Source organism: Chiroxiphia lanceolata, chromosome 2 (genome assembly GCF_009829145.1).
Source record: "Chiroxiphia lanceolata isolate bChiLan1 chromosome 2, bChiLan1.pri, whole genome shotgun sequence".
NCBI lineage: Eukaryota > Metazoa > Chordata > Aves > Passeriformes > Pipridae > Chiroxiphia > Chiroxiphia lanceolata.
Genome location: NC_045638.1, coordinates 108412499 through 108428846, shown reverse-complemented (window position 1 = coordinate 108428846; position 16348 = coordinate 108412499). Strand labels below are relative to the sequence as shown.

The following is a 16348-nucleotide window of genomic DNA, read 5'->3' as shown; positions in this document are numbered from 1 at the left end:
TTGGCCCCATAAAGCTTCTTTCAAGCTCTGGCTGGAAATTCACAAGGGAAGTTTTTTCCAGAAGTACCCAGGGTAGGCCCAGCTATCCTTCCACTGACAGCAATGAGAATTACATGAGTATTAGGCAAAAACTGTAAAACTTAATGCTAAAGAATAGTTGGATTCTTCAAATTCTTTCCTTTGTGTTTTTGTTTGTTTGTTTGTTTGTTTTTCATTTGCAATCTAGTGCCAGTCTCTGGGATAAAAACAAGAAATTTGGCAGGATCTGGTACCTTAATCATGTTTTAAGTTACATCAAGCCATTTGGTTTCCATCACTTTACTGTTCTTTTCACTGTATTTTTTGGCCTGAAATTTTTCATTGTGTAGTCCCAAACCACAGGTGATTCTTTTTTGTTGTTGTTTTCCTTTCTTTTTTTTTTAAAAAGGAAGCATGTTAAAATTATTTTAAGGAGAAGAAGTAGGAATACATTATATTTCTCCTGTTAAAAATGAAATAAACAAAACCAGCTCAACAAAAGTCTTTGAACAACAACCCTTGAAACAATGTAATCAACAGATAGTTTGTGGACTGCTTTTAAGGGTCTGACGTAAAAATAAATGTAAATTGTTATATACTGGAGATGTTAAATCATAGCTACTTATTACATGCTTTTTGGCAATAGGTCTTAGGGTACATACTGGTATTTTTTTTGTTTGCTATGAGCATCCTATTACAAATTGGGCATCCCATATGGATAGCACTTAGAGACTGCAATGCTGAAAGTGCTTGGTGTGAGCACCTATCCAAGGTTAACTTAGCTGGGTGCTGAGAAGTGAAAACACAGGAAGCAAGAATGCCATCTTGGAGCATCTTCCAGATTGTTCCTCCATCTTCCAGATTGTTCAACTATTATTAATAATCAGTTTTGATGTAGATTGTTCATTTTAACGCTGCTGTTGGCTCTGTTTCCCAGAAATGTTTGTTTTCAGTACTGAATCAGAAGTTATGAATCACAATCAGTTTTTGCTATAGTTTTTCACAAAAAGAAGGAATGTCACCATGAAGCCTTCTGGGTGAGCAGGACTGGCTCAAGTTGCATATGGGCATTGCAATATATATTCATATGGAGAATGATATAGGGAGATGCTTTTTTTTTTTTTTTTTAAGTGAAGGCTTCCTTGATTGTAATGTTGTTAATTGAAATGAAGATAGGCTGGGTTTTTTTCCCCTGTTTATATGCTGCCCTATATACATAACTACAGTAATTTAACAACTCCTGCATCTCTCCCAGCCAGGTGATTGACAATAGTACTGTGACTCATAACTCAGCTCTGGTAGGACTGGCAGTGGCCACCTCCTCTGTCTTACCTCAAAGTTACCACTGTTTTATGTTTTTTATTCAGCCACTTATATTCAAAAATCTGTTATTTTAAACAGCATCATGCCGTATACTGCTAGATTATGGAGTATAGACAGATTTATTTTTGGCATATCAGCAGGTCACAGCAAATATGGCTTCTGAATTGCTTTTTTGAATGGAAATATATAATATTCTATAGAAAACCTCTGAACTGAACCAATATTTAATTATTCTGGTTAATATTTATGTATTAGGGAACAGCATGATAGTGACACACAGAATCCTGACTTTATTCCATCTATTCCATCTTTTATTTTATATTATTTAGACTTCAGCTCTGACAGTTTTGCTGGGGGGGGTTTTGATGGCATGCTTCATTTCATGTATCGAATCCACTACTCTTTTGCTTAAAATTTGGCCAAAACTGCCTCCCTTCCAACATTCATCTTTCTAAACAAAACCCAAAAAAAGATTGTGAGCAAAAGCAATGCATGACAGTGTATAGGTAAATAGATTTCTTTAGAGGATAAGAAGTTTGCCTACACTTAACTTTTTTTATATTTAGTAATTATCTATTAAACCAAATGATGCTGTTACTTTAAATATAGGGTTTTTTGTGCTTCAGTCTTCTCAGAGATAAATTGAAATTAGTAAAATGTTTTATACATGATCTGATATCGTGACTTCAAAGAACTCTCTGGTTACTGGGGACGGACTCTGAAAGGGAAAATGTGACAGCAGTTTTTTTTGACCTGGCCAAAACTGAAATATCAAAAACTTTACATGGAAACTTGACTTTTTACCTGCATTGAGCTACATATGGTATCTATGTATAGTTGCACATCAGACTGATTTTCATGTGGAGGAATCTATTCTTAAGACAGTCCAGCTACAAACTGTTGGAAAGAACTTCCAATTTTAGACATTGACATGGTTAAACACCTTCATTTTAGTTTAAATAATTTGAAAAGGTAACTATTTAATGGGAATTTAGTAACAGGAACGTAATGCACAGTACCATTGTGTCCCTCTCTGTCATCCTGGGTTTATTTGGAGTTTTCTACAGAATTAAGAATTTCTAAAAGTTTCAATCTACATCTAGATTTAGAAATGTCAAGGCATCACCTGGCTTCTTTGTAGCTTTGGGCAAATCACTTAAAGCATGTAATTTCTTACTGCTAAAATATATTTTTAGTATTTCTATTTATTTTATAAATTAAGGTGTTCCTTTTTATCTCCAAGTACATTAACTTGATAATATCTATCTAGAGAGTTTTGGTTTTTTTTTTTTTTTCTTGTTAGTTTTTAACTTTGCAAGTCTGTTTATCTATGTTCTATGAGTAATTACTTACATCTGGTTGGATGCATTTGTAGGTGATCTTTGGTATGTCTGAAGTAGGGAAGTGAAAGTCTTGTATTTTGAAGTGTGAAGTATGGTGCATGTCACACTTAAAGTAAGATGCTGGATTCCTGCTGGATTGGAAGCAGAGTCACTCACCACAGTTCCTAAAAATCTTAGAATCTATTAAATCTAATAAAAAAACCCAAACAACCCAAACTGTGGCCTGGCATGTGACAGGGCTGGTGAACATTACCAACAGTATTAATCTTAAATATTTGTTGTTACTCTCACTAAGAAAGTGAGACTTCTACTAAGATTTGTATGGTTTTCTTTGTTCTTTCCCTTTTTCATTGGTTTTTGAACCCTTTCATCTATCTCAGTTAAATTTGAAAAGCTAAATTCTCAATGAATATCATGTTTTATGAAAATCCTTGTCTGTATGGAGGAAAAAAAAAAACAGATCAGTGCCAATTTTGAGGAAGAGGCAGGCAGAACATAGCTGTTATACATTCTGTTTGGCAGTGGCTCAGTGGCCAAAAAAGATGTGTGCAGTCCCAGACTCTTTACAGCACAGTTTCTCCTGCCAGGTGATAGTGTAATAAACAATGTGGAGAGACATGGCCATTTGCAGTGAGAAGAAAGAATGTGGAGATGCAGAGCAAAGAGCATAAATCTGAAGGAAAGCAGGTTTCATTCAATCTGGTGCTTACAGGACACCTCGGGTTTGCTATTGCAAAAGAATAAAGGACCAAATGCCAGAAGATCTTAAAAGGATGTAAATTGCTTGCTATAGGCAAACAAGAACATCTTGTTTGCTGGTTTTTTTTCTATTTACTGAGCATTTCATCCTGCATGGAAAATATTACATACTATTTCAGTCATCACAAGCTGCACCGAATACGAGATTTCTACTAATCTTTCATATGAGATGGGCCAACTGCAGTTAAGTTCTGTATAAATAGTAAGATGGGGATGCTGAGATGCAAAATATGATAATAAAAGTTAAGTTGGAGGAAACCTACTTTTTCCAACTGTGAATTAAGCCAGAACTTGTTTCTTTACTTGGCTCTGTTGAAGTCAGTACAGACATGTTTAGAGGAGGATAAAATCTTGATTTTTCAAGTGCTTCAGTATTTTCTGTTTGTTTACATTTAAAATGCCTATGTATTCCATCTTACCTTGGACAAATTGCCTGCTTCTGTAAACTTGGGTTAAGTCTTTTCTAAAGATGAGAATTATAATACAGAAAATATTAATGATTTCCTGTTTCTCTTATTTGAATAATATTTTTGAAGAACACTTTAATTCTCAGCCAAACAAGGTTCATCAATGGATATGAATCACCACTGTCTTTTATGATTTTATTGATTATGTAGATATGGTTTTCTAAAATGCTGGAGCTTGTGTAAGATAATTTTCCTTCTCCTAAAGTCATTCAAGATAAGGGAAAACACCAACTCATTTTCATTAGTATGCTTTTGTTTTACAAGCTGAATGAGTCCCAGATGATGATCAGCAGCAATCACTAGTTTATTTATTAGAGGAAAGTAGAAACGTTTCACATTTGAATATCAATTGCCTTTTATGGGCTGCTTTAGAAAGGTGCTACTTCTGAATATTCTCCTGGGCATTTTTCAAGAAATGGGAATGCTACCACTAGCAAGAAAAAAATCTTAATGATTTTTCAGGTCACTGCAGACCTGAAGTCCATCCAGCAAGAACTTTTGGATGGAATTTGCAGCTGAATTAAAAAAGTTACTAGCAACTAGGATTTGTCCTTTGAAATGCTGGATAACAGATGTATTTAGCCACAGTGGCCATTCTCTGATATCTGCAGTGCTTACAAGCTCCGTGCTCAGGACACAAGGCTCTTCCTCTCTTCAGGGCATTTAGAGATGGAGGTAAGTCCTTAGAGCAATATTCCCTTCTTAGAGCTGGTAAAGCAGACTGTAAAGGCTACCGTGGGAATGGTGTATGAAGGTCTTTCTGTGGCTCCTTTTTCTGCATTTCTGTACACCCTTTCTGGTGGGTAAACCTTGGGGATTCTCTGAAGGAAAAGATTCTTAGTACATGCAATAGCAAATTACTGCTTCCAAGCAAGTAGTTCTCCTCCCTTTCACGGCTCTCCCATTTCATATCCGCTCAGTAACCAGGGACCAGACCAGTAGTGTGCTTTTCCTTTTAGCAGCATGTTGTGATGTTAGAACTTCCTGCAAAACCATGTGTTTCATATGGTTTTTATATTTTAATCACATTTTTTTAAAGTGCTTCCAGATGTAAGCACATATTTGGTTACAGCTTACTGCACACGCTTACACACCGATAAACTGGTAAGGCCTGCATTCAACAGCCTGGAAATCCATATGTGACTTTGTATGTGACTTCAAATGCTTTGTTTTGGGATGCTGGAAGTCAATGGGTTGAGGTTGCTGGTTTTCTCAGAGGTGTTCAGCAACAGTCAGTGCAATAATTACAGTGGCTTAGTAATGTGAAAAGTCCGATTGCAAGAGAAAATGCTTTTCCTTTTCTTTCCTCCTCCATGAGTCAGGCATCTACTCATGCTTCAGTTGGCTCTTACCAAAGACAGACGAAGCACCCAGTCAATCAGAGAGGCTGGTTACGTGCTTAGGACTTCCATATACCTGTGCAGGAGCACACACAGCAAAATGAATGTGTCCTGGGCTCAGGAAATCCTCATGCAAGTGCACTGTGTGTGCAAATACAGGAGGTAAAATTACTTCATTAATTGTCCTTTTTATATCTTCTGTGATTGGCAAACTCATGTCTGTTCACAACATCCTTTCACCAGAGATCCCTTGCTGCTTTCCTACCAGGCAGTCCTGGGCACGAGGAATGCCCCTAAGGGAAGCAGGCCACAGGAAAAGGAAGAGATGAGTTTCCCACATAATGCGATAAGTGACTGGAAGTGCACGTGAGGTAGGGGAAGCACATGTTGGCACTGTAAAAGGCTCAGTCCTACTTATGCTTCACCCATTTTTCCTTTCCAAGCAGGAATCTTGAGCAAGATAAAGCACCAGCAGTTCCCTTTTTGCTGCTTCAAGTTTTGTGGTGGCTCAAGGAGACCTCTATGGAAAGCTGAAAAATGTAAAACAGATCTATGTAGCACCTTTTGAGTGTGGGTGGTGGGAAGGAGATGGGGGATGGGCTTGGAGTTCTTTGGGTGTCCCAAAAAAGAGGAAAGCCATGAGATAGGTACCTAATGGCCACAGAATAGGCTTTGTGTAAGAAGTGGAGGCTTTGGGACAGATAGAAATTCTCAGAACTTCATATGATGAAAAAATCAAGGACTAGGAAGCTTCTCACAAAGATAAAATCGGAGTATTTTGTAGAGGCTCAGTGAGTGAAAGCTGAGAAAAAGAATCTTAACTTGATATATATATTCATAGTCAACCATAAACTGGGATAATCAGGAACAGACTGATGCTGTAGGCTGCTCAGGTCATGCCATGCAGGACCATTTGTCGGTAGCTTGAGGGAAATCTTAAAAAAACCCCACAAGGTTTGTGTGAGAGATGCACAGAAACATCCATAATTTAACTGAATAACTTCAAACATGGTAAGGTGAACTCAGTGTTGGCTTAAAGGCTGCATGCTGCTCGAGTTTTAAAAAAGAAGATTTTATTTGGTTCACTTGGGACATCTCAAATGTTGATAAACTGGAAAGATCTGTGCCAGTACTTCTGTCAAATGGTGACTGAGAAAAACATGTACAACAGAAATGTACTGTGCAATGAATCAAGTAACACAGTTTCTATTCAGAACACAGCCCTGTGGGTAAATTATATAGAGTAATTTTAGCCCCCTTAGAAGTGTGTTGCTAGAATTACTCTATAAAGAGCAGAAATAACAGAAGGCTGGTAATTACACGTGCTGAATAAAAAAAATGGAGCAAAAATATTTATTGCAATAAGATTGAAACACTTAAAATCTTTTCAGTTAGTCTCACATTAGCCTTTGTGCATCAGTGGCATTTAAATTAAAACCAGTATGTTTCCATAAATAGAAAAGTTGGTTTTGATGAAGGCAGAATTTGTGATTAAAACAGCCTCCATTTGAAATCCCTGATTGCATCTATAAAGCAACTCCTTTGAACATTATCCTGCTGGCATGCTGTTGATGACAATAAAGCTAAATATAAGTACAGAGAAATATCTGCAAATGTGTGTGTCCAGTTATATATTTATATATGTCACTGACAAATTGGAAGCAATTGGGAAACTCGACTTATCTAATTCAAATGCAGAGGTGGTCTTATGATCCCTTTCCTCCAAATCTGGCCAAACAGAGATATCTAAAGTTCCTTCTGTGGGAAAGAAGCAAGTGCCCACTCTACCCCACCTATTATGAACAGATTATAAATGCAGTGCTGCCACAGTACACACGCTTGTGTGAAGATGTGCACACAATTGCTGAGAATAGACATCTTGTAAGATACGTGGTGCTGACACAGGCTGGACACCAATGGGTATAAATCTAAAATTTTCATGAGAGGTTATTTTTTAACCTTATTTAACTTTTTTTTTTGCTATTTCTTGTAAGTAGTGTGTCTTAGAGTCATTATTTCACAATATCTGCCTTGAAAAAGGCAACACTACTGTTATATTTTATTATATATTTATTAATTGCTTTTTATTATATACTTATTCATATATCTAAGATTAGGATGGTTTTGATCCATTAAATCACTCCTGCTGTATCTGTTTTTTTAAATTCTGCAGTGAGGAAGTAAAGTTGATTAGTTTATATGTGCATTTAAAATGAATGCTAAGGCAATCTTCCATTAAAATACTTGTGATAAGGATGAAACCATTGCTTGTATAAAACTTCATCTTTTTTAAAGGTGAATGGTGGTAAAGTAACAAAGACAAATGTAAACTATAAGTCTGAATCCATCACTGATGTTGCCTACTTGTTGAGTATGTATCTAGAGAAACCTAAAAGGTCCCCCTGTCAGTACTTTCAGTCAGTTGTACTTGATGGCAAGATCTAGAAGTCTTTTTTTTTTCAGACTTTTTTTTCATTATTCTGCTTTCTCTGTGTTTTACCTACAACCACATCTTATTGTCTATTCATATAGAGCATGAATTTTAGTCCAGTGTTGATGACTTTTGATAGAATACATAGATAACTTATTATTCTATAAAGGGGCAATATTTATACTGAGAAAGTAGGTATCTACTATTCTACTACTACTGCTTATCTAGTATATTTTTAAGCATGTTAATATTTTCTATAATACTGAGCTAGGAAAAAAACCAAACAATTTTGGCTAACCTTTTTTTTTTTTACCTTTTAATCCAAATAGTAATAATTTTCTAAGTCTTTAATACTTTAGTTACTAAGCAATATAATTTTTTTTGCAACTGACTTATTGCAGCAAATGTCTAAAAATTCTCTTACATCAACATTACTACAGATGTAGAGCATGTGGGAAGATCTGAAAGATCTGTACTAGGAATCACTGGATACTTTAATACAGATCTGTCTTATGCAAGGAACTTATAATGGTGGAGTTGGCAACTTGGAGGGTATATTGAAGTTTTGAAGTCCTGAGGTCATGATATTTGATAAAAATCTTAATTTTCATTTAAAAGAAGAGAAAAAAAATGTATAGTCCAGATTGTTATAGAAAGAACATGAATTCAAATAAGCATTAGAAGGTAAGTTTAAAAGTACACCATGTTTTTAATTTATTTCAAAGTCCTAATATCACAATCCTTTCAAGTCTTACTTTGATTTTGTACATACCAGAGTTTTAGCTTCTGTAGAGGCATATGATATGTATGTGTGTGTGTATATGTATCTCTGAAAGCAAGAGATCATCTCAAAATGTTGTCTGGTTTCTCTGGTCCTTGCTAGCTGAAGGCAGAAAATGGTAATTGGCAATTTAATCAATAGCTAGACCACAGTGTAAATATCTGTTGATATTTGTGGTGTCTGTGATAACAGGGGGAAGGGGTTAGTGCTGCTTCTGCTTTGTAATGCTTTAGCAATGCTTGTAGCCATAAACCTGCCTTAAAACACCAATTAAACAGGGTTTATGACTGCTTTGTGTTACTGGAGTGATGTAATAGAGCAACACGTACCAATGAAACCAGCCTGTTGTTTTGCCGTCTTTACAATAACAAACCTGAATAACATAAAGTAATCTGAGTGCCTTGTGTCTAAAAGCAACGGATGGTCCTCTCCCTCCCTATGAATTAAGAAGTTATTTGAGTTAACTAGTAGATTATAGGCTGTTAGGCCCATAGTATTGATTTGAATACCTAGCAGCTGGAGCATGTAGATGCTAGAGACTCGGGATGAGAAGTGCAGAACAGCTGGGAAAGGCCTTGGGCTGGCAAGGAGGGGAGGCAACAGCTGGGGGGTATAAACATCAGGGACCTGACAGGGAAGACTTAGATGAGGAGAAAACCTTCAGCTAGGAACAGGCTTGTGAAGCTTTACCTTGGTGGTAGGTGCTCCACACAGAGATTTTCCCCAAAAATTTTTATTTAGTCACTCTTAAATCTTCTTCTTCTACCTCTTTTCCACATCTGTATATATCAGTCTCAACTGGGTAGCGTATGCCACATTTTATATGCCATAATTTTACTATATATGTTATTATCTTCCGTTCTGTTAATTTTAAATATAAAAATTAAAAAGATGTCTTTAATAAGTAACTCATCAACATCGAACTACATCATATTAAGAACCAGTATTGCTATGAACAGTACTTTTCAACTGTGATTTCTTGTTAGTGCTTTTAAGACTATTTTTCAAAGTTTATTGAATTGCATAAGCCTAAGTATATGATATCATAAATATGTTGTTATATGCCTGTAGACTAAAAAGAAAAAGCAGAACAAAAAAAGTGACATCATTCAGGTTAACATTCTGTGTGAAATGAATTCCTCTTGAAATATGATTTTCAGAATGCAAGGTCCAATTTTGATTTAAAAGGGTCAAGGACAGAGAACATCCATCACCCTTGGGAAGGTGTTCCAGTGGCAAAGTACTCATCCTTGTGTATCTGCATCATATATATAAATACGATCTGAACTTGACTGCTGGAACTCGTTTGTAGTGCTGTCTGTTACCTCTAAAAACCTTCTGTCAAAACTAATTTAGCCAGTGATCCATTCAGACATAATTTTCATAGGATAAATGAAGCTGCATTACCAAGTTTCTTCCAGTCCTTTACTTATGAGACTCTTCAGTGAGTTTCTTGAATTGTGTACACCAGACACGGATATAGCCTTCCAACACTAGATGCTTGAGTGCCAAGTATACAGTTAATCCCAGTTCTTCAGTCCTATTCAGGCTTCTTCCACAGAGGCCTCCGGGGATGCGTTTTTCCCTTCGGCCCTGACAGCACATGGGGAGCTCATGTTCGGCAGAGTCATGTCCACTCTTAGTGCCAGGTCTTTTAAGAAATGTTGCCCTCAGCGTAAACTCTCTCACTCTGCCAAGAGAACCCTACTCTCTTGTTCAATTTATAGATATATAAATTGGTTCTCAGTGTGAAGTGACTTGCCCAGAGGCTCACAGTGGCAGAGCCTGGGAGGAGCAATCAAACTCCTAAATATCATACTATGTCCTTGCCAATGGACTATCAATTTACTTGTTTCTTTCCCTGTAATTTATGTATGACTGAATATTTGCCTTTTTTTTTCTCTGCGTGGGCTGAGGCTATACATACTCTTTCTTTCTTTAAATTTGGTCTAGTTTCATCTGTTAACATGGTATAGTTTAGGGTTGCAAGGTGATAATGCTATTTCTCTAATCATGTTTATTATTATTATAAAATGTTATTTATAGGGTTAATTATTTCCTGTAGTTGTGTGATGAATAAAATATTCATCTCAAGTACATTATGAAATTCCTGCCATGTTGTTTAACTTAAGATTAAATTTCTTTCATTGCTGCCGAGCCCTGTTCAGGGTGGTACTCTTTCTGTGCTTCCCCTGGAGAGCTGATATCATGCTGGTTTGGAATATTCATTAGTTGCCCAACCCTTTTTCCAGAGATAACTCTGGTTATGACCATTTCAAATGCTTCTGCTTTTTTAAAAAGTGCATTATGAAATTATTTCCCAAATCTTCATTTGCCAAGCCTAGCCATGATGATGATGAAATTATTTATTTCAAGAAAAAGGGTACTGAACCTGAAATCTCCTTCATAGACTCTTTATATAGAGCAGGAAGAGGGGAGCCCCATCTTCTTGGAATGAATTAACAGCATGACACCCTTGCACTGAGGGCAGAAGCTATTGTTTCCCTTCCCAGGTGTAAGAAAACTATTCCCTAGTGCTAAGTAGAAGGGTAGAACTTTTTTTTTTTTTTCCTGATTACTCTGTGTTTAAAAGCTTCTATTTGAATGGAGCAAGTGTTTTACTGGGGAAAAAAAAAACTAAAGCAAAATAACTTGATTCCTTAGGATATCAAATTGTATGTGAAAATGGAAATGAATCCAAAGAAAAGCTGAACTAACTTAATATTAATAGGTATTTTTAACAATTCCTTGAACAGTTGTTCACCTTCCTGGAAATGAAGGAAGCATCTCTTATTCTTTTTAGTTGTTGCTTTCTCTTGAAGCCCTTTGCTAGAGCAGTTGTTTGGTGTGAGTTGTACAGGTTGCAGGTCTGCAGTCAGGCACAGCCCTGCTGGGTCCTACCGAAGGGCCAGGCAGTGTGTAGAGAGCAGTGAGAGTTGTGCCTGCCTGGCACCACAGCAGTGTGGTCTGTTCCTGGTTACCTGGCGTCTGTGATGGCCTTTGAGGTCTCCTGTTGCTGGTGGGGCAGAATTGTTGTGTGCTGTTATGCAGTGTCAGGAAGCAGGAGGGTTGAAACTTCACCGGGACTACTTGCTTGCGCCATGAAGGAGGTTACGGGCATGGTGAAAGAGGGAGAGCTGCTGTGTTGAGAGGAATCAGGTAGTACAGACAAGACTCCAGAGATGTAAGGCTCCTGGGCTGCCCTGCCATGCCCTGGAGCATTGTGACGTGGATGCTCATCACTGGAGTTTGGATTGTTCACTCTGGTTCTGCCAGGTGGTGACTGATGGGGCCAGTGGAGAGGTGACAGTGCTCTCTTGGAGCTAAGGCACATACCGTGCTGGGTCTGGGGGACCCTGGGGCCAGGTCCAGCACAGGCTGCTGCACCCCTGTGCTACATTCCCTCTGGGGGTTCCAGGCTTTGAGGGGTGGCACAAGGCACCCCCAGCCTTGTGATCAGGATCTGGCCTGCAGTGCTCTGGGCCAGGCCATAAATACCTTCAGCAGCCTCAGTGGTGCCCAGAGGGGGTCACAGACCGTGCTGGCTCTGCTTGGCCACAATGCAGGGAGCAGGAATGGGACAGTCTCCCTCTTCCCCCTGCAATGCAGGGGCCTCCCCCTACCCTGTATGCCCCTGCTCTGACCTGGACTCGTCTCAGAGGGGAAACACAATCCCCATGAGGTATTTTAGGAAGAGCAAGACCAGCAGACAGACTCTTCTTCTTGTAAAATATCTCAGTTGCTGGGCTGGCTGGTGTGAAATGATGTCTTGTGGCAGTTCTTGAGCTCAAGAGCAGATGGTATCTATGTGCTACACTGTAAATGCAGAAGAAGCACTTGGAGGATTAAAATGATGACTCACTGGAGCAAAACAGGACAGGGAGATGAACACTAGAAAGAGATGATATTAGTCAATACAAAGTTGTTGGCTTTTTGGAGGCATGCAAAACATGTATTTTACGCTACTCAGAAGTGGTAAGTTCTCGAAGTTGTAAATCTGCTGTCCGTACTATATATTAAACTAAATAAAAGACAAAAAGACAACAAAGGCAACCTCATTTTTATTTTCTTTTTTTGGTTTGTTTTGGTGGGGTTGTTGTTGTTTTTTTGGTTTCTTTTTAATCTTATGTTTTGCTTTTCACCTACCAGGTAATGAGTCCCTATGAAATTAAAAAAACATTCCTTGTCTGGCTTGGGTAAATAGAAAGATTGACTTGTCTTTAAGTGATTGATTACTTTTAAATTACTGTGAAAGCTCCTTTTAAATAGGTCAATGTAAGTGACAAAGTAAGCAAAGCTACTCGTGTCCCCCTTTTTGTTGGAGGTAGCCTTAAAATTTTCAGCATACATTTATGGTGTGGAAATTAAGATAACACACCTCTAACACGCTTCCTAAGTGATACAGTTGCTGTGAATGAGGTAGAGGTGACACACGTATTGAAGTTTAAGGACTTTTCCAGTTTTTCTTTTAAATACAATTTTGTAGGAGGTTGTAACTTCTGTGAAGCTCAGAAGCTGAAGTGTTTCGTGCTTTAGAAGACAGATTTTTGTAATTGGGTTGTTTGTCTTGGATTTTTTTGATTTTGTTTTTATTTGATTTTAGGGACGAAAGTGTACGATGATTATAGCCAAGGGAGAAAAATACAATACTTTAATATTTTTTTCGGGTTTTTTACTTGCCTTTTTAAAACTTTCTGCAGCCAAAACAGCTAGGAAGAAATGAATCAATTTTGGCAGGGAATTCTTTAACAGGTCGTGATGAGACTGGGTTTTATTTTCATGCCTTGTGAACTACTAAGCATAGAGAGTATAGTTTAATAACGAACATTCAAGCTGCTCAGAAAAAAGGTCTGCTAAGCAGGCTCATAGACTGGGTTAGCTGCATGTTGGAAAGTCAGAATTTAACATAACAGTAGGAATTAGAAAGATAACTGGAAGTAGGCATCAGCAGGTAATGTAAAGCATACCAGGGCTCAGGTAAGGATTTTGCTTTTTAAAACTCAGCATTGATCTCCTCCTTACAGTTTGCCATAGAATAATAAGTAGTCCTATGACAGTGCCTGCCAGCAAGGTCCTAACTGCAGAACAGCCTATGTAGTGACTTGATTTATGGCACCAAGATTTAATAGAAGATTCAGGCCTATCTATTCATACAACCTAAAGTTTCTTCGCTGTTTGACTATGTACTGTTCACATTTTGTAACTGAGATTTACGTGGAATTATTTACACTACTTGAAGTAATCTGTATAATAATCTTTCCTCACATCTAAGGATAGCACGAAGTTACTGTTTTAAAACTAAGGAAAACTTTTATAAAATGGATCTGTTTTCTGAGCCTCTATGTGTTTGACTTGTCATGACACCAATGAAGTAGAGGAGCTAGGCCCACCCAGAGACCTCATCCAAAGAGACCATAGACCAAAAAAGCAAATTTTGCGTGCTGGTGTACCATAAATGTTTAATAGCTCTGGAGAAGAACTGTCTGACAAGTCTAATGTAATAGAAAATATACATGAACTGCCAATAATCAGAAATGTGAGGGGAGCTACTGGGACAGATAAAAATCAACACAGTTGGCTAACCTCTCTGTAGAATCAGAAACCCCGTTCCTTTGCCACGTATTTCTTTTCTTCTAAATAAATCCTAGTGCAACTTCTTCCCTGGTCTCCCACCAAGTCTCTCTCTTGTTCCTGTCCATCCTGTTTTGCGGACAACACAGGTGCCTACCAACATTTCTTCAGAACTGCCTTTTTGGACATGGGTGCTTCCTCTCCAGAGCAACATCTGCTGAGCCCTGAGTCACCCGGTGTCTTTCCAGGAAGAGAGGGACCATGACAGAGGGCATTTGTACAACTTGTGTCTGCACTTGTTGCTGCAGAGGAGAACTTAAATCCGCGTGTGGCACTGCTTACTCAACCCAAAGTTCAGAAGGGATTTTATGAGGACACAAAAAACTGAAGTGGCCGCAGCTCGTGCGGGGCCTCCCAGAGGCAGCCAAGGCCTGACATCTTTGGCCTTGCAGGTTGCCAAAGAGCTGTCATCTGCAGAATGAGGCTTTAGGAGAATGGATAAATATTTGGGGAGTGCAGCAGTGGAATGAGCCTACTTTACTGTGTAAGTTGTTTAATGGACGCGATTTGACAGGCAGAATGTGCAGGTCAGTCGGCTGCCCGGTGGGGAGTCCAGAGTACCTGTTTGTGCAGTGAGCAGTTCTCTGCCTGGCTGAAACCCTCACTTTGTTACAAATGTTTGGTATACACATATCTTTACAAATTACTTGTATAAAGTTCAAGCCGTAATACTGGCTAGCAGAAAACACATTTTTAAAACGCGTTTGTGAAAAGCTAGGAAACCACTGAATAGTAGTTTGAAAAAATCTCATTTCCATACAATTTGACTTACACAGCTGATGGTCCCAGGTTTTTTGTTCATATTTGTGTGGCTGGTGTCGCAGTGGACTAGCCCATAAACATGATGGTTGTCCACACCAAGAAGTACCGCTGGATTCTGCTGATGGTTCAGGTCAAATCACCCTTGAGTAAACAGTAGTAAATGTCCATTTGTTTAAATCTCTTATGTTTGCTTCGTATGTCTGAAGCAAACTAAAGATTTGGCACTACACTTTCATTACATCTTTATGAGAACAGCTGCACTGTGCTGAAAGCTTATCAAGATCTTAAAACTTTAAATGTAGCTCTTCAGAGTAAATCATAGTTAAAACTGAATGTATCAGTTTGCTTGTTTACATTAGCACATATTAGAGTGCAATAGAAGCAAATCTGAAAAGCAAAACATTTTGCTGAAGACCTGATGTACACACCTGGGGACACTTTTGAAGTTTTTACTTCAGATTAGATTCAGGCTGGTTCTGTGGACTGAGTATTCATTTACGATCACAGAAAATATTTTTTATAAGCTAGCAGCCCCACTTTATTTTTATTCTTATTTTTAATTAATGTGTGTGGTTTTTCTCTGTCAGGAGATGCATATGATGTTCTGACATAGGTTTGGGTTATGTGCCTGACATATAGTACGTTAGCACAATGAAATGCAAATTAAACTTCTGTTGATTCAAGGAGAGTTTTGAAATGAGATCCTACTTTACAAATATCACATATTTTGATGAGGTTTCACTACATATTTTACTGAAATTAATGTTTTAGGGCCATGGAGATTGCAAGCTGAAACAGGTTGCAGGCCATCTGCTCCATATGTTTTCTGTGATGGCAGCCAGTTCCAGGTGCTTTGGAGTTTAGAAGTCCTGTATTAGATGGCTGTGGAATAAAATAGCCCCAGGGCAATGTCTTTGAGTTCCATATCAGGTTCTCTGTTTGTTCTATTACCTTAAGCAAAATATTTTGAAAACATCTTACTTTGAAAACAAATATGGTTTACTTCATGCAAATCAAGACATTGGCAATAAAAAAGACCTCTCTGTATCCGAGCTTTAGGACAGATGACAAGCTTCGCCACAATTATCTTTAAATAGCTTAGAGTACGCTCTAAGAGATGATCTAAAAGTTATAAGTTTACTGAAGTTAGTTGTATTTTTTTAGTGATGAAACAAGTTTCTATTCAGCTCCATTACTTGGGTTATTGGGTCCAAACCAGCTATGGAGCCACAGTATCCATTCTCCACTGCACAAAATAGTTACTAATTTGTAGATATTAATAAAATAAAGATTTGTACTCTATGCCTGAATAGAATTTTTGTAGAATTTTGCAGGCCTTCTGTATCAGTAGATATCTTGAATCCCTTGGATTATGCTTTCTAAAGTTGCAGCTGGGACATTTGAAAATAATATTTTAATACTTGAGGGAAAAAACCCCACATATCCAGTGAAATGGGCTTCAAAGCAATCGCAGTGTTAATTTTTTTTCTGTC

The 16348-nt window shown here is 37.9% G+C and overlaps 1 protein-coding gene across 4 annotated transcripts in view; it reads left to right on the top strand.

The window, feature by feature from the left end:
* Positions 1–16348, top strand: part of LOC116783156 — a 288803-nt gene that overhangs the window by 61160 nt on the left and 211295 nt on the right. Inside the window, exon 1 of one of the 4 annotated variants that reach the window (XM_032680485.1) lies at positions 11690–11765. The exons of the other annotated variants lie outside the window; for them this stretch is intronic. The gene's annotated coding sequence lies outside the window, so the exon portion shown is untranslated. Of the gene's footprint in view, positions 1–11689; positions 11766–16348 lie in introns of those variants that run through there. 4 annotated transcript variants of the gene reach the window in all.